General features: G+C 45.2%; 2 long non-coding RNA genes across 2 annotated transcripts in view; one reads left to right on the forward strand and one right to left on the reverse strand.

The window, feature by feature from the left end:
* The window catches only part of LOC148149306 (uncharacterized), a 191,683-nt gene that overhangs the window by 43,036 nt on the left and 129,397 nt on the right, over positions 1-19,250 (reverse strand). The gene's annotated exons all lie outside the window — the stretch shown is intronic.
* Positions 318-10,568, forward strand: LOC148149307 (uncharacterized). The gene is made up of 2 exons (XR_015758090.1): positions 318-351; positions 9,693-10,568. It is a non-coding gene; the product is annotated as an uncharacterized LOC148149307 (long non-coding RNA).

Below are 19,250 nucleotides of genomic sequence, written 5' to 3' on the forward strand. Positions count from 1 at the left end.
AACTAACCCATGCTGGATTGTCACTGTCCACTACACACTCCAGTCTCTGTGGTGTCCACCATTTACTGAAGGCCTCAAGTTCCCCTCTTACACTCCATCGCCACACGTGAAGAACAGCTGCAAAACTTAACATTGAAAAATACATTTGACAAACCGCCCGAGCCCAGCTGGACACAACCCAGAGAGACAGAGACAGAAACACACATGAATGAGGGAGAGAGAAAGAGAGTGAGATGGAGAGTGTGAGAGTGAGTGAGAAAGGGAAGCAAAGAGCAAAGATTTTTGTTCACCCTCTGCACTGGGAGGTCTCACTGTGGCTAACGTTCGGGAAAGGAACCAAGCTCCGACTGAGTAAGTAAACGTCAATCCTCCGTTATGAACCCTGTCAATACTGAAACACACTTTCTAAAACACAAATGCTGAATTGTTGAAGGTATTAGTGAGAAGCTGCAGTGAATGAAATAGTTGATGAAGGAGCACTGTGTCTAACAGGGTGTCCAGCTGTATTTCTTTAGTTCCATTGTCCCTTTAAGCAGCAAGATATAAGTCAATTAGTTTTACTCACCGTTTGGAGGAGCTCTGCCCATTTGCATCCTGTGGTCCCATTCCTGCAGCATGGAGTGAAATCAGTGAGTAGCCTCCTGCCAGTCTCAGTGTGTGGGACACAGGCAGAGTTTGATGTGAGCTCTGGCTCCCTGTCCCAGTCTCTGATCTCACTGACCTCAGCAGCAGCAGCAGCAGCAGCACAGTGAGATACCGAGCTCCCACCTCCCCCAGCTTTAACTCTGCTCAATCACACAATCACAGAGTTGTTACAATGCAGAAGGAGGCCATTCTGTCCATCCTGTCTGGACCGACTCTCCGAATGAGCAATTCACTGAGTGTCATTCTCCTGCCTTCTCCCTGTCATCCTGCATATTGTTCCTTTTCAAATAACAGTCTCATTCCCTTTGGAATGTTTCAATTGAAGCTGCCTCCACCACACTCTCAGGCAGTGCATTCCACACCTTAACCACCCACTGGCTGAGAATGTTTTTCCTCATCTCACTTTTGATTCTCTCACTAATTACTTTAAATCTGTGCCCTCTCCTTCTCAATACTTTCATGAGTGGGAACATTTTTTCCCTATTTCCTCTGGCCAGACACCTCCTGATTTTGAATTCCTCAAAAAAATTTCCTCTCAGCCTTCACTTCTCCAAGGAAGACAGTCCAAACTTCTCCAAAGTTTGTTCATAACTGACATTGCTCATCCCTGAACCTTCTATGGGAATTTTTTTACCCCATCTCCAAAATATTCACATCCTTCATGAATTATTCCCCTTATCTATTCCCGTAGTCCCATTTGCTTGCATTTCGCTAATTTCCCCCATTCCGTTTCTGTCCATGTACCTGTTCAAATGCCTTTTAAATGTTGTTATCATACTCACCTCTACGACTTCCTCTGGCAGCTCATTCAATACACCCACCACCCTCTATGTGAACGAGATGCACCTCAGGTCCCTTTTGAATCTTTCCCCTCTTGCTTTAAACCTCCTCTGCTGTTTAGTTTTGGACTCCCTTACTCTGGGGAATAAACCTGAGTGAGTCATCTTATCATTTTATAAACCTCTAAAATGTCACCCAGCAATCTCTGACCTTCCAAGGGAAATAGCCCAGGCCTAACCAGCCTCTCCTTATAACTCAAACCCTCCAGTCTCGGTGACATCCTTGTCATCCTTTTTACACCCTTTCCAATTTAATGACATCCTTCCAATAGCAGGGTGACTGGGAATGGGGCTGATCAATACCTTGGAGAATCGTAACAACTCCCACACGTAATGCTCTGACCGATAGAAGCAATTGTACCAAATGCTTTCTTCACCACCCTGTCTCCATGTGACACCAGTTTCAATCCTCTATGTGCCTCCACCCCTTGGTCTCCCTGTTTGACAACACTCCCCATGGCCCCACAATTAACTGTGTTAGCCCTGGCCTGGTTTTTATACCAAAATGTAACACCTCCTTATTATCTCAATGTGTAATGTAAATGTACTCTCAAATAGCCTTCTTCACTGTCCATGAAACTACCAATGTTAGTGTCATCTGCAAACTCACAAACCATGGCCCCTATATTCTCATTCAATTTGTTTCGATAAATGACAAACAATGATGAACCCAGAACCAATCCTTTTGCCACATCTCTGGTCACAGGCTTCCAGTCTGAAAACCATTATCTACCACCACTCTCTGTCTCCAACCATTAAGCCAACTTTGTATCAGTTAGCTTCCCTGGATCCAACTTGATCTAACTTACTAACCAGTTGTCCATGCAGCACCTTGTCAAAGGTCTTGCTAAAGTCCATGTAGATAATGTATACCACTCTGCCCTCAGCTATCTTCTTGGTCATGTCTTCAAAAAACTCAATCAAATTTGTGAGACATGCTTTCCCACTGACAAAGTCATGTGGACTATCCTTAATCAATCCTTGTCCTTCCAAATGCATTTAGATCCTGTCTGTCAAAATCCCCTCCAACAACTTACCACTATCAGACTCACCGGTCTATAATTCCCAGGGTATTCCTTGCAGACCTTCCTAAATATCAGCACAAAATTAGCCAAGCTCCAGTCTTCCAGCACATCACCTGTGGCTGTTGATGATACAAACATCTCACCAAGGGGTGTCAAAGTCTCTTCCCAAGCTTCCCACAAAGTACTGGGGTGGAGCTGATCAGCTCCTGGGGATTTATCTACCTTTATGAGTTTAAAGAACAGATTACAGCATCTCTTCTTCTGTAATATGGACTCTTCTCAAGACACCAACATTTATTTCCCGAATTTCCTTCACTTCGATGTCCTTCTTAACCATAAATACTGCGGCAAAATATTAGATTGGTAACTCATTCATATTCTGTTTTAAAATAAAATATGAAAATTCTAAGAGTGAGACATTTGGAGGTGATCCATGGGATATGATCCATGGTCATGACTTTACTCTGGATTGTCCTTTGTCCTTTTCCACTGTCTCCCTAATCCTTGTGATACAATTCCCTAAATGTCCTCCCATTGATATTTGATCTACATGGGCCTCCTCATTCCCAAGATCCAGGTCTGGCAGAGTTTCCTTTCTGATTGGAATGGGAACACATGGTTGGAGAAAATTCACCCGAGCACACTCTCACAACTCTGGCCCCTCTCTGCCCTTCACACTGCTCCGATTTCATTCTATATTCTGATAATTAAAGTTACCCAAATGTGTGCTGTGAATTTCTTGCAGATTTCTTCCTCTACATCCTTCCCTCTAGTTGGTGACCGACAGACTGCACTGAACAACCTGATTGCACCTTTTTTGTTCCTTATCTCAAACCAAATCCATTCTGCCCTTGACCCCTCTGGGACATCCTCTTTCTCCAGTTCTGCACCGATCTTAACCAATCCCACACCTTCTTCCCCTTTTCCTATCTTTATTGAACACCTTGTATCCAGGAATATTTAACACCCAGTCCTGTCCTCATTTGAGCCTCATCTGTAAGAGCAACAACACCAGATTTCCACTTGGTAATATGCGTCTGTAACTCCCCAATCTTACTCCCCATACTCCACGCAGGCCCATACATGCACACAGTCAGTTGGATTTAGAAATTATTACTCTCTCCCTCACTGTGACCCGGCCAAATAAGTTACTCTTCCTTACTTTAGAGTATCTATCTCTTGCATGATTCTGTTTTCCTTGGTGTTCCTCTCTGATATTTCCTCCTGGTTCCCACAGCCCCCCTTCCATGTTCATTTAAACCCTCTCCAACAACACCAGCAAATCACCCAACAAGGAGCTCAGTTCTGTTCAGGAGCAACCCATCTGGTCTATAGAGGTCACATCTCTCACAAAATCATTCACAATGTCCCAAGAATCTCAAACGCTCCCTCCTGGATCACCTTTCCAGCCTCAGATACACCCTGCCTTATCCTTCTGTTCCTATCCTCACTTGCATTGGTCACTGGGAGTAGTCCAGAGATTCACAATTTTGAGCTCCTGTTGCTAATTGCCTCCAGAGCTCCCTAAGTTCTGACTGCAGGACCACATCCCTTTTCTCCCTCTGTCACTGAGACCACAACTGCTGCCTGTTCCCCCTCTCCCCTCAGGGTGGGAGACAACACACCATCCTGGAATTCCATCTGCAGCTGCAGAAACACCTATCGATTGCACTCACTCTCGAATCTCCTCTCACTATCACTCTTCCAGTCTTCCTTGTGCCTCCCTGTACAGCTGAGTCGCCATGGTGCCATGGATTTGACTCCGGCTGCACTCCCCAGATGAACCATCATTCTCATCAGGATTCCAAACTGAATCCTGGTTGGACAGTGGGATGCACTCAGGGGATTCCTGTACGAGCTGCCTGGTCCTTTTGGACTGTCTGCTGTTCCCCTATTCCCTCTCTCCCTGCATACTCTGAAGCTTCAGAGTGACCACATCTAGAAACGTGCTTTCCACGGAGCTCTTAGCCTCACGGACTCTCCACACTGACACCAGCTGCTGCTCAAGCTCCGAAACCCAGAGCTCCAATTGCTGTCACTGATCACACTTCCTGAACTCATGGTATTCCAGGAGATGGGAAGCATCCTGAAGTTCCCACATGGAACAGGGTGCACACTCTCACCACTCCCTGGTTATCCCTTGATAAAGTTCTGATGACAAACAACTCCAGCTGGCCTTTCAGTGTTCCAGGGTTTGGCAGAGTCTGTTCAAAAGACAATATGATAATAGAGCAGAATTAGGCCATTCGCCCCATCAAGTCTGCTGTGCCTTCTTCCCATTATGTTTGATCACCTTCCCAATCAGGAACCTATCAATGTCCGTCCGAAACACACTCAATGCCTTCACCTCCACAGCATGAGTTCCACAGATTAACCACCCTCTGGCAGAAGAAATTCCTCCTCATCTCAGTCCTAATGGATTATCCCTAAATTCTGTGGCTGTGCCCTCTGGTCCATGTTTCTCTTACTGGTGGAAACATCTCATCCCCGCCCACTCTATCCAGGCCTCTCAGTATTCTGTAAGTTTCAATGTGATCTCCCCACGTCCTTCTGAACTCCATCAAGTCCACAGCCAGGGTCCTCAACCGCTCCTCATCAGACCAGGCTGTCACTCCCAAAGTCATTCTCATAAACCTCCTCTGGATCTCCCCCAATACAAGCACATCCCTCCTTAGATACAGGTCCCAAAACTGTTCACAATATTCCAAATGCAGTCTGGCCAGAGTCTCATACAGCCTCAGCAGTACAAACCTGCTCTTGTATTCTAACTCAGTTGAAATGAATGCTAACATTGCATTTGTCTTCCTAATTGCCAACTGAACCTATATATTAACCTTAAGTGAAATCTGAAAGAGGACTCCTAAGTCCCTTTATCTGTCAATTCTTTGCCCACTCTCTGAGCCTTTCCAGTCCTTCTGCAGCCTCCCTGCTTCCTCAACTCTCCCTGTCCCTCCCCTCATCTTTGTGTCATCAGCAAATTTAGGAACAATGCCCTCAGTTCCTTTTCCCAGATCGTTAATATATAATTAATTGTTACATGAATAGCTGAGGTCCCAACACTGCCCCCTGCTGAACTGCATGAGGCACCAGCTGCCATCCTGCAAAAGACCCATTTATTTCCACTCTCTGTCCACGTCAGTACTGGGTTCCAAACCCCATGGGCTCTTATGTTATTTAGCAGCCTCCTGTGTGGCAACTTGTCAAAGGCCTTCTGGAAACCCAAACAGATCATGTCCATTGGCTCTCCTTTGTCGAACTTGCTCATTGATATTATTTCATATAATTCCCAGCTTCTCCTTCTCGAACTGCAGGGTGAATTGTATCACATTATGGTCACTGCCCCCTCAGGGTTCACTCACCGTCAGCTCCCCAATCAGGGCTGCCTCATTACACATCACCGAATCCAGAATTACCTGTTTCCTAGTGGGTCTACCACAAACTGTTCCAAAAAAAAGCATCTCGCAGACATTCCATGAATTCCTTTCCTTGAGATCCATTCCCAACCTGACTTTTCCAGTCCACCTGCATATTGCAGTCCCCATGATTATTGTAATAATCCCTTTCTTACATGTGTTTTCTATCTCCTGATTTATTTTCTGCCCCACATCCCGACTACTGAGAGGAGACTTGTACATAATTCCCATCAGGCCCTTTGCTATTTTGTGGGTCCTGAAGTTGACTCACACAGATTCTATGCTTTCCAACTCCATATTTCCTCTTGCTGTTGATGTAATTTCAGTTCTTCCTGACAGGGTAACCCTGCTCCTCCCACACACACCCCCACCACCCTCACACCTCTACCCATCATTAGAAACATAGAAAATAGCTGCAGGAATAGGCCACTCAGCCCTCTGAGTCTGCACCACTGTTAAATATGATCATGGCTGATTACACAATCTATTATCCCATTCCCACTCCACCCCCATATCCCTTGATTCCACAGGTTCACAACATCGGAATAACTTAACCCTTAATCTTCGACTGTGACCCCTAGTTTTGGATTTTCCTAATATCAAGAACATTCTTCCAGCATCAAGCCTGTCAAATCCCATCAGGATTTTATATGTTTCTGTGAGATTCCTCTCATTCTTCTAAATCCCAGTGAGTACAAGCCCAGTTGATCCAGTCTTTCCTCATATGTCAGTCCTGCTGTCCCGGGAATCAGTCTGGAGAACCTTCGCTGGACTCCCTCAATAGCAAGAATGTCCTTCCTCAGACGAGGAGACCAAGCCTGCACATAATACTCAAGCTGAGGCCTTAATTCTGCAAGACATCCTTACTCCAGTACACAAATCCTCTCACTGTGAAGGCCAGCATGTCATTAGCTTTCCTCACTGCCTGCTGCACCTACATGCCCCCTTTCAGTTACTGTTCCACCATGACACCCAACTCTCATTGCATCTCACCTTTTCCTAAACTTTCACCATTCACTAATAATCTGACTTCCTGTTTTTCCACCAAAGTGGATAATCTCACATTTACCCAAATTATATTGCTTTTGCCAAGTATTTGTCCATTCAGCCAGCCTGTCCAAGTCACTCTGCAGCCTCTTAACATCCTCCTCACAGCACACATTGCCACCCAGCTGAGTGTCATCTGCAAATTTGGAGGGATTGCATTCAATTCCTTTGTCCATATCATTTATGTATATTGTGAACAGCTGGGGTCCCAGCACTGAACCCTGCGGTACCCCACTCATCACTGCCTGCCACTCTGAAAGGGACCCATTTATTCCAACTCTCTGCTTTCTATCTGCCAACGAGTTCTCTCTCCATGTCAATACATTACCTCCAATACCATGAGGTTTAATTTTGCTCACTAATCTCTTGTATGGGACCTTGTCAAAAGCCTTTTGAAAGTCCAGAACACAACATCCACTGGGTCCTGAGGGAGGGTCACTCAATCTGAAATGTTAACTTCGATTGCTGTCCACAGATGCTGCCAGACCTGCTGAACTTTTTCATCAATTTTTGTTGTCCACTGATTCAGCCTTGTCCACTCTCTACTGATCACATCCTCGAAACCTTCCAGAAGATGTGTCAGGCCTGATTTCCCTTCAGTAAATCCATGCTGACTTGGACCAATCCTGTCACTGCTTTCCAAATGCTCGGTAACTGTATCTTTAATAACTGACTCCAGCGTTTTCCTCATGTATAATTCCTCATTTTCACTCTCCCTCCTTTTATTAAAAAGTGGGGTTACATTGGATACTGTCCAGTCCACTGGAACTCTGTCAGAGTCGACAGAATGTTGGAAAATGATCAACAATGTGTCCACTATTTCTACACCCACTTTCTTAAATACTCTGATGAGTTGCTGGCCCCTGGGGACTTACCAAGTTTTGATACCATCAATCTCCCCAAAACCATTTCCTGACTAACAAGGATTACCTTCAGTTCCTCCTTCACACTTGACCCTCTATCCCCCTGCATTTCCTTTCAATAGGATGTGCATCCCTGGATATTTAGTTCCCAGCCCTGATCCCTTTGCAGCCACGTCCCTGCGCTACAGGCTCATTTACCTTGTTTCATAAACTCGATGCATCTAAGTACAACACCCTCAGTCATGCACTGACTGCCTCCTTCTCATAGTTATCTCCTTTAGAAATCACAGAATCCCTACAGTGTGGAAGCAGGCCATTCAGCCCAGACTGACCATCCAAAAAGCATCCCACCCACCCTACAATTCCCATGAATAATCCTCCTAACCTACACTTCTTTGTGACAATGGGAGGAAACCCAAGTGGACACGTGGAGAATGTGTCAATCCCACACAGACAGTCAGTTGGAATTGAGTCTGTGTCTCCGGAGCTGTGAGACAGCAGTGCTAACCACTGCTCCACCATTCCACCCTACGGTGCCTCAAGTTCGACTCTTGATCCTTTCCGTACTCTCAATCCTATTGCTTGGTCTGGATACTTTAATAACTTCTCCTGAGTCCCTACCTTCTTTAATTAGTTTAAACTCCTCGCAAACTTGATTTCCCTTGGTTTATGTGGTACCATTTTGTCTACATTAATCTGAATGGGTCATGTGTTAAGAGACAAAACCTTTAAGCTTGTTTTATATTGAGCTTCCCTGCACTTTTAAGTTTCCTCAGTACAATATGACATTCACAATACTCTGTGCCTTTCCTTTTATTTTCGAGTAACAATCAATCCCATCACTAACCAGTATTCCTCACTTCTCCTTTAACTTTCATTTCCTCATTTTCCATCCACTTTCTCTTTGAATCATATTCAAGCTGATACTTATTCCTGAACAAACATCATTCAAAAATGTTCCTTGGTTCATTGTTGCTTGTGGGATCTTGTGTACAATCTGGCTTCCACATTTCCTACATTACAACAGTGACCCCATTTCAAACAAGTCCCACATGGTCCGCAAATGTCTTTGGGACAGCATGGATCTTTCTTTTCATTGGATGAACTGGGAGTCTTTCAGATGTGAAAGATGCTGTTCCAATATTGCACAGTCCTCCTCCTGAACTACAGTTACTGCTATGTATGTCCCTCTCTTTTGTGAAAACAGACCAAAAGTTTTCATGAGGAACCATTGCTCCATCTTCCACCACTGCACACAAGTTCCCTTCCTGCTCTCGAATGGGCCTCATACATTCCTTCATTCTCTTGTTCTTTCTGTGATTATAAAACATCACTGGGATTTCCCTGACTTCATTTGGACACATTTCATCCTGTCAGCTCTTTGCTTTCCTCAGGTCCTGGTAAATTTCACCCTTGCATTTTGTCTTTCAGCCCACTTTTACCCAATCCCTGCCCAGTTTAGTAAAATGGATTTGTTCCCAAATGAAAACTTTTACACTTGCTCCATGGTTCTCCATTTCCATCCCTCCTCTCAATCTCACTGAGTTCCGATCACTGTCACTGAAATGCTCCCCCATTGATAGCCCTTCCAGCTGCCCACATTCATTCCCTAAAGAATGATCCAAAACTCTCCCTTCTTTTTCACCATCACCATCTCAGGGGCAATTAGGAATGGGCAATAAATGCTCGCCCTGTCAGTGACAGTCACATCCCAAGAAGCAATTTTAAAAGGCCCTGTCCTTTTATGGGGTCTGTTAGGTATTGAATACAAATGTTCAAATGGATTGCTTTGCCAGTGAATGTTCAGAGTTGAAATCCCTTTGAATGGCAGGGATTAAAATTGTTTGTCTTGTCTTTCAGGCCGTGAAAATTCTCAGCCCAAGCTGACCCTGCTGCCCCCCTCCCCAGAGCAGGTCAATGCCAAGGGCACTGCCACCCTGGTGTGCCTTGCCAATCACTTCTATCCCGATGAGCTGGAGGTGCAGTGGAAGAAGGACGGTGCAGTCATTTCGGACGGGGTTCAGACCAGCAACTACCTGCGAGCTTCGGACAGCACCTACAGTGTCAGCAGCCTGCTGACCCTCTCTGGGTCTGACTGGGAGTCCAACGCTCGCTTCTCCTGTGCCCTCACCCACGTGACCCTCCCCTCTCCCCTCAGCAAGAGCATCAGGAGATCAGAGTGTGTGTAGAGTGTTCAAGACAGTCCACAGAGGTGACACAACTTTAAACAGAACAGGGCTGAGCTGGCAGGACAAAGGTCATTGTCAGCACTGAATTTCAACTCTCTTCCTTCTTGGGATTGGCTCGGTGACATTTCTGAGGTTCAAGGGTTAAGGCAGGTCATTGGGATCATCAAAAGGAAGCTTTACTCTGTATGAAACCCCGTGCTGACCCTGTCCTGGGAGTGTTTTATGGGGACAGTGATGACTTGTGATGCCAAGTAAAACCTCTCGAAGATGCTGAAAACTGTCAGCTGTACAAAGCAATGTGAACCTCTGAAATCTCTGCTTCAGTAAACCAGATCTCCTTCCTGCTCAGCCGCCAGTTCGAATTTAAGCTTCTGTCACTACTTAAAGGGACAGGATTCTTATGTCATTGAGAAAATCTCCACAAGTGTTTTCCTCAAGCTCCATTGTGGCTGTGAATTTGTGCAGCTTCCTCTGTCTGGGCTGTTAATTGAAGTCTGTTTTCTGTCAATGTAAATCTGCAAAAAGGAATAAAGATCAAGAAGATTCAGTCTCTGTCTCGTGTGTGCTTTGGAAATGGCCAGAGCTACTGGGAACCCTGCATTGATGAATATGATCAGCAGCATCTTGTTACTCAGAATAACAATTTCACAGGTTTTGGGAAATAAATATTACTTAAATTAGACTTGGGTTTTCTTTAGTCTTAAAGTGCGATGCATTGGTCCCGTGTGTCCCTGGAGTAAGATTGAGAATGTTAAATCTGGGGAGTCTGGGAGTCACGGCTGGGGAAGGCAGTCAATGATAAACTGGTTCCACCTTCTGCTGTCATATTCTGTAACCCCTGGGCCATCTCAGTGAGAGACATGCAGGGCTCAGGGTGGATTCCAGAGCAGCCCATTGACCTGACTGTTGTGTTCCTTAGTCCACATGTGACTCCAATAATCTCACTCGAGGACTTTAGTATCAGTGGGAATCAATGGGGCTGAAATCTTATCCAAACAGACCCTCACACAGCGGGGAGGCTGTTGGTGGCTCAGAAACCCCTTGGATTCAGTCCCAGATTCCACTGTGGCTCTTTCATTCAAACAGCATTAGCACACTGACACCACATTCAGAGGGCAATCCTGAGATGGGGCAAGTTTGGTTCTTGATTGTGGGGAAATGGGGGTTGGGTGTGAAATGCCCAGTCTGAAGCTGGTGGGGGTACTTTATAATGAAGAATAGAAACTGATGTCAGAATAAAGTCAGGTGTTGATGGGAGTGAGGAATATCTCAGTGATCTGTCTCCAGAATCCACACACGACACACATCCTTCTGTCAGACCCTGAAGGCAGAGAAACTGCTCCTTGACACCCTATATTTCTCTATCTTTCCCAGAAAAGGTGAAGTATTCTCTGCCTCAGTGATTCCCTGGGACAGGACATTTTAAAAAGGCCTGTGGGAAGGGAAATGTTGCCTCTCAATGACAAAGCCAATGGAAGGATGTGGAGCTGGCTCTGTGAAATGTTCAGACACAGAGGATGACACCAGAAGCAATTCAATGTGGTCATTCTCTCCTTTGCAATTGCTAAACTGGTAACAATTACTTTTTGCTCACAATTTGCTCTCTCGAATTTGATCAACTTGCCTTTCTTACTTTGCTTTTTTTGACTTCAGTCTGTGGGTAGTTCCATCAAAACCCAATCTCCTCACACTCATCCTGGCCCCTGAAGAGATTAGAGACAAACTGCAAATGCTGGAATCCAAGGTTGACAAGCAGGAGGCTGGGAGAACACAGCAAGCCAGGCAGCATCAGGAGGAAGAGAAGTCAACGTTTTGGGTGTAAACATTCTTCTGGAAGTGGGGTGGGTGGGAGCTGCAGATAAAGGGAGTGGCCGGGGCAGGGTGGTTAGGTGGGGATAGGTGGAGACAGGTCGAGGTTAGGACATGGTTGGTCGAAGGGAGGGATAATTCTGGATTCATCACTCCCATCGACCAATCAGGTCAAACTCTATCTTTCTCAACCTATCCCCACCTCACCACCTCGCTCCCACCCACCCCTTTATCTGCAACTCCCCTCACACCTACCCTCCCCCTTCCTGAAGAAGGGTTACACCTGAAACGTCGACCCCTGAAGAGATTAGACGAGGTTATTTCATTGAATCAACTCATCAAGCCCATCAATCCTGAGAACAGATTCCAGCACTGAAGTCCCATTTTCTGGTTGCACATGTAAAGTCTCTTTCAGGCTGAAAGAAGGAAGCTTTCGATTGAGAAATGAGTGAGCTTAACCCAGGTCCTGAACAACAGCACTTCAGAATGGAGTGATATAAATCAGAAGCAATATAAATACAGGGCAGCTTATATACTGCAGCTCGCACTGAGTGCAGCCAGCACAGAGGGGAATGCTGGGAGGTTTGGTCAGTGTGGGAGTTTGGTGAACTCAGGGAAGGAGTCCACCTTTGCTTTTCCATAGTGATTTGGGACTGTCACTTCAGCTGCTGGGAGCCTGCACGTGCACTTGGTTTGAATGAAACAAAATGGTAAACAAGAAAATAGGAATCTGGAAATTGTTTCGTATGAGGGAATGTGTAAATAGACTGCTTCAGGACATGTCCATTAGGGAAGGTTAATAAATGCAAAGTACTGAAACTTCAAAACAGAGACTGAAGACAATTACTGGTCCAATGAAGGAATGGATATTTTTCAGTTGTCAGTAAGATCAACATTTCTTTATTGCATTGAAATGATTCAGGGTAAATACATCTGCAGTGAATGTAAAAAACTACAGGAACTCCCACTCAGGGGGTTTGGAATGAAGGCTGAATTGAAAAAGCAGTGATATATCAGGGAGTGCCGGAGATACCTGGAGACTTCGCTCCAGAAGGAAGTTATAGGCCTCAGGACTGCACAGTTCAATTCCATGTGTAGTAAGGGGCAGGAGGGTACGACACACGAGGGAGGCAGATAGGGATTTGGAGGATACAGTGGGACAGGAAAACCCCTCACTCTTCTAAACTCCAGTGAGAACAAGGCCAGCCTTTCCAATCCTTCCTCATCTCACAGCCCCCTCATTCCAGGGATCAATCGGGTAAAACTCCTCTGAAACACCTCTAATGCATTTATATTCTTCCTTCAATAAGGAGACCAAAACTACACACAATACAGTATTTGAGATGTGATCACATCAATATCCAGGAATAACTGAGACAACACAGTCTCACTTTCTGGTCCCAAATCATGCCTACTCTTAATTTTCCCAGCTTTTTTACTGTCCATCTTTAATTGTCCTGGACAAGATGGTGCTGAGCTGCCTTCTTCAACCGCTGCAGTCTGTGTGCTGTAGGTAGACTCATAATGTCCTTAGGAAGGGAATTCCAGAATTCTGACCCAGTGACGATGTTTCCAAGTCAAACTGGTGAAGGCTTGGAGAGGAACTTGCTGGGGTGATGCTGCCCTTGTCCTTCTTGATTCAAGTAATCATGGGTTTAGAAGGTGTTGTCTCAGGACCTTTGGTGAATTTCTGCAATGCATCTTGTAGATAGTACACACAAATGTTACTGAATGTTGGTGTGGAGGGAATGGATATGTGTGGAAGTGGTGCCAATCAAGCGGGCTAAAATTTGATAAACAAAATTTAAATAAAATAATATAAAACAACCTAAAATGAAATAAAATAAAATGTTGCTGCTTTTTTGATAAAACATCACTGAACCCCAAATATTAACTCCTCCCTTTTACATGATAATGAGGAAATAACTCTTGTTGGTGCAGTTTTTTTTTAATCATCTCAGAATAGTCAAAGCTGTGAGCACAGAGCAGTCACGTTCCCGGACAAGATGGTGAGGTCCCGCAGACAGGAAACGAATGAAGAGACATATCTGTTTTGTTGGCACTCGTTGAATAGCGAGCAGGATACCCGAGGGAATCTTTTCAGAATGGGATCTTGTCGAACCCTCTGAGGTGGGGGTGGGGGTGGTCGGGGTGTGGTGGTGGTGGAGCGTCAAATGGTGGAGCCAGAGACTGTGCAACTTTCAGCAGTGCACCTCGGTCTCAGCCTGGATTCTGTGCTCTCATTTCTGAGGTGGCTTTCAATCCGATGACCATTTTGACGATGAGGCAGGAGCATTGCCCATGGAGCCACGGTCAGTAATAATGTAAACTGTGTGGCTCTGAAAGCCTGAGTCTGCATCTCAGCTCAGACGATATCAGCTCATTCATCAAATCTGTTTCTGCCCCTCTGCAGGCTGACCAGGCTGCCGGTGCCTTTCCAACACTCCCACGTTTCCTCCTGTGTCACAGCTCATTCTCCTGAGGGATAGATGTGCTTGGAGTCGAGAAGTGTAGGGCTGGGAAAGCACAGCAGGTCAGGCAGTTGTGCTCAGGCCGAGGACATCACCTTGTCCCTCTGTCAGATCCTCTTCAAGAAACTCATGGCTCACCACCACCGCTCACCAGTTAGGGAAGGGCAACAGGCAAGGATGGAGATGGGGACGCGATGCCTCAAGTGCTGTTCTCTGCAGTTTGGGGGCACGCTTTGACAGCTGTTTGTTAGATCTTTGAGTATAATTCATTTTTTGCTGATGCCAGTGATAATCCAAAGGACACTCCACCTTTCAGTCTGACAAACCAGGGTCACCCATGTCATGGCTCTGTTTCTGGCCGAGGCTCCAGTCTTTCAAAGAGATGAATTCAAGCCTCACCAGTTTGATCATTTGAATTGTATGCCATTTATTTTGATTTCTCCTGGGATGGGGTGGGCGTTGACGTGTCGGTTATTTGTTGCCCTTCCCGAATTGTCCTGGAGATGGCGGTGGTGAGCCATGTAATATCTGGGAAGCAACTGATAGATCATTCCCACTGGAATCGACTGGAATGAATGTTGGTTTATTCATGGCTAATGGAAAGAGTTATTACCCATAATCCTCAGCTGCTGTGCAAGTACTCTATAGTTACTAGAAGGCAGTTGTTTTTCTCTGCCCGAACAATACAAAGTCAGAAGTCACACAAAAGCAGGTTCTAGCCCAACAGGTTCATTTTAAATCACAAGCTTCCGAAACGCTGCTCCTTCATCAGGTGTACCCCAGTCCACCATCGACATCCCCACATTACTGAACAGTACAAATAAACTGGGGCTTTGAGAGGATCTAACCGGCTCCATCTGGAGAATCGTGGGGAGAGAGAGAGAGAAAAAAGAGAACAGCTTTCGGACCAGGATACTTATCGCATCACAATGAAAATGCCCTGCATGCAATGATATATCCAAACGGAGTACTTTGGTGTGATTTTTGATTGTCTCCAGATTGTGCTTTTTTTCATTCTATGATACACGTGGACTATGTCAGTATTGGGTATCACAAAGCATGTTTGGTATCACAAAGTATGTTTCCTCCATTGAACACTTTCCAACACACTCTCTCCATCTTGCTTTAAGCCTTATTGACTCTTGGACATTCCCCCTACACTCTCACTCTGTCCCGGTCCCAGAGGAATTGATGGCCTGAGTTCATGACCCCGCACTGTGTGAGGATTGGTGTGAAGTGAGGCCAGTGTGTTGGAGCTTGGGCCCCTGCCTCAGGTCCAGGTGCAGGGGCCTGTTCAACAATCTGCACATTGTCCTTTTTCTCTTTCTGAATGAACTGGGTCAAGTTGCAGTAACGAGCTGGCAACAAGGTGTCTTGTCTAAAATGTTCCCAGCATTGAATACAGAACTGGCTTAGTCACAGGAGACAGAGGGGAGTGATGGAAGGACAGTTTTCAAAATAGAGGGTGGAGACTCATGATGCTCCACAGGGTTCAGTGGTGTTCTACATAAATGAATTGGAGGAGGGCATAGCTGGTCTAATTAATAAGTTTATGGTTAATACAAAGATTGGTAGAGTTCTGGAAAATGAGAAGATTTGTCACAGGATACCGCAGGATATAGATCAGTTGGCTGCTTGGATAGAAAAATGGCAGATGGAGCTTAATCCAGACAAATGTGAGGTGATGCATTTTGAAAGGTGATGTACAGATGGGAATTATACAGTGAATGGCAGAATTCTCTGGAGTATTGATATGCAGAAAGATTTGGGTGTGCATGTTCACGGATCACTGAAGGTGGCAGCACAGGGAGGTAAAGCATTAAAAAAGGCTTATGGCATGCTTGCCTTCATTGGAAGGGACACTGAGTAGAAGGATTGACAAGTTATTCTGTAGCTTTATCAAACAATAGTTAGGCCACACTTGGAATATCGCATGCAGTTCCGGTCAGCACACTACCAGAAGGATGTGGATGTTCTGAAGATGGTGCATAAAATGTTTACCAGGATATTGTCTGTTATGGGGAATTGTGGTTCTGAAGAAAGGTTGGAGAGACTGGCTTTGTTTTCATTGGAATACGGGAAAATGAGGTGTGTCCTGATAGAAGATTACAGAGTTGTGAACGGCATAGGTAGCGTGGAAAATATGAGGCATTTTTTCAGGGTGTATGCGTTACTTACTCAGGGACAGAGGTTCAAGGGGCGGGGGAATTTAAAAGAGATGTGTGAGATAAGTATTTTACACAAAGGGAGTTGAGTATCTGGAACACACTGCCAGAGGAGGGGGTGGAAGCAGACAGAATAGAATTATTCAATAAATAAATAATGCATGAATAGGAAGGGAATAGAGGGCTATGAATCCTGTAGGTGAAGACAGTTTCTGTGAGGAAGGCGAAAATGTGTCAGCACAGGCTTGTAGGGCTGAAGGGCCTGTTCCTGTGCTGTATTGTTCCTTGTTCTTTGGTCCCTGCTATTGAATTGGATTCTCGGGAGCCAGCTCCGTATGAAGAGCCTGTTCTCATTCTTTTGTTGGAGTTCATGGGGCAGCTGCTGCTTCCTTGCTACGTCACTGATCAAACCAACAATGTGGGAAGACTCATGATATTTTAAATACACTGTCTGCAGGAAAATGTTTGGCCGAGGTTTTAATGTTGTTTAATAAGATAATGATGTCAATACACCAGTGTTGTTTACGGCTCAGAATGTTTACAATCATGGTCCAAGATTTAAATGCACCATCTCTCACTCGTGATAATACAGTTTTCAATGTTTCTCTCCCCTTACGTGTTATGAAGAGGTTTGCAAACGTGTTTTGATGAGGACAGTGCATCTTCAACACCGTATGACGGAATGGGTGTCTGTTTGAATTTGCACTTGTGATAATACAGTTTTAAATGTATCAGTGTTACTTTCCTCACTCTCTGGGGGATGTCGCTGCCACTATCCCCACTCCACCCTTCACTCTTGGGGTGATACTATTTTTAGCATTCTCTCTGTCTGAGAATGTCATTGTTCTTGTCCCTCCCTCTCTCAGGGACTGGGTGGGTGTTTCACATGCACCTGGTTTGTTAGATCCATTCTTGTGAAATGGGTAATCCCTGTTTTACTCTGGTAACAGTGAGTTAAAGCCCGGCACAGTTCACCCTTCATCTCCATCATATCTCAGGGCCTAAGGTTGGTCAGTACTGTCTAGTACCAGATCAATCCCACCACTTCCCACAGTTTTCCCTCTTTCCTATCTTTACTGGACACCTTGTATCCAGGAATCCCCAATCCCGGATCTCTGTTAGAGCCACAACATCAGATTTCCACTTGACAATCTACATCTGTAACCCCCCCAATACTGTATTATTAACCCATTTCGGTCTGTATCCCATCAATCAGGGTCCCTAATAGGCAAAGGCTGTATTTAAATAATCTCAGTGACTGTGGAGACCTGGTGAGGTTGGGAACAATCAGCAGGATCAGTCACACCATTTGCATTCTGCACAGGGCTCGGGATTCCAGGGGGCCCATTGTGCTCGGGTCTGGGACTGAGCAGCAAGAGTGAGGCCTGCAATCTCTGGTCTCTGTCCCTGATTTGTGGGTCCTCTCTGATGGAGACCATTGTGAAAGCCATAGTCAACATCACCACCTACTGACTTGGAGAAGCAAGAACATGCAGTGCTTGTGGGAATAACCTGAATGTGATCAGAGGACAAGGTCAAAAATCAAAAGACACCAGGTTATTGTCCAACAGGTTTATTAGAAAATACAATCTTTCGGAGCCTTGCCCCTTCTTTCAGGTGCTCAGAGGAGCAAACAAGGTGAATTTAATCAACAGAGAAAACAAACTCTGCTGTTCATTTCCTTCTCCCGATAGCTCAAATCCTCCAACCCTTTTCTGAACCCTTTCAAGTTTCACAACATCTTTCCGACAGGAGGGAGACTAGAATTGCATGCAATATTTCAACAGCAGCCTAAACAATGTCCTATACAGCTGCAACATGACCTCCCAATTCCAGTACTCAATACTCTGACCGATAAATGAAAGCATACCAAACACCTTCTCTTTCCTTTCTCCCTGTGACTCTACTTTCAAGGAGCTATGAACCTGCACTCCAAGGTATCTTTGTTCAGCAACATTCCCTAGGGCCTTACCATTAAGTGTATAAGTCCTGCTAAGATTTGCTTTCCCAAAATGCAGCACCTCACATTTATCTGAATTAAACTCCATCTGCCACTTCTCAGCCCATTGGCCCATCTGATCAAGATCCTGTTGTATCTGAGGTAACCTTCTTCGTTGTCCACCACACCTCCAATTTTGGTGTCGTCTGCAAACTTACTAACTGTACCTCTTATGCTCATATCCAAATCATTTATATAAATTACGAAAAGTAGTGGACCCAGCACTGATCCTTATGACACTCCACTGGTCACAGACTTCCACTCTGAAAAGCATACCTTCACCACCACCCTCTGTCTTCTAGCTTTGAGCCAGTTCTGTATCCAAATGGCTAGTTGTCCATGTGAAATCTAACTTTGCTAACCAGTCTCCCATGGGGAACCTTGTTGAATGCCTTACTGAAGTCCATATAGGTCACGTCTACCGCTCTGCCCTCATCAATCTTCGTTGTTACTTCTTCAAAAAACTAAATCGTGTTTGTGAGACATGATTTCCCACGCACAAAGCCATGTTGACTATCGCGAATCAGTCCTTGCCTTTCCAAATACATATACCTCCTGTCCCTCAGGATTTCCTCCAACAACTTGCCCACCACCGACGTCAGGCTCACTGGTCTATAGTTCCCTGGTTTATCCTGACCAGCTTTCTTAAAAAGTAGCACCACGTTAGCCAGTCTCCAGTCTTCCAGCATCTCATCTGTGACTATCGATGATACAAATATCTCAGTAAGAGGCCCAGCAATTACTTCCTTAGCTTCCCACAAAGTTCTAGGGTACACCTGATCAGG

The sequence above is a fragment of the Chiloscyllium plagiosum genome, unplaced genomic scaffold, assembly GCF_037043375.1.
Source record: "Chiloscyllium plagiosum isolate Xiang-an unplaced genomic scaffold, Cpla_swu_hap1 HiC_scaffold_9, whole genome shotgun sequence".
NCBI lineage: Eukaryota > Metazoa > Chordata > Chondrichthyes > Orectolobiformes > Hemiscylliidae > Chiloscyllium > Chiloscyllium plagiosum.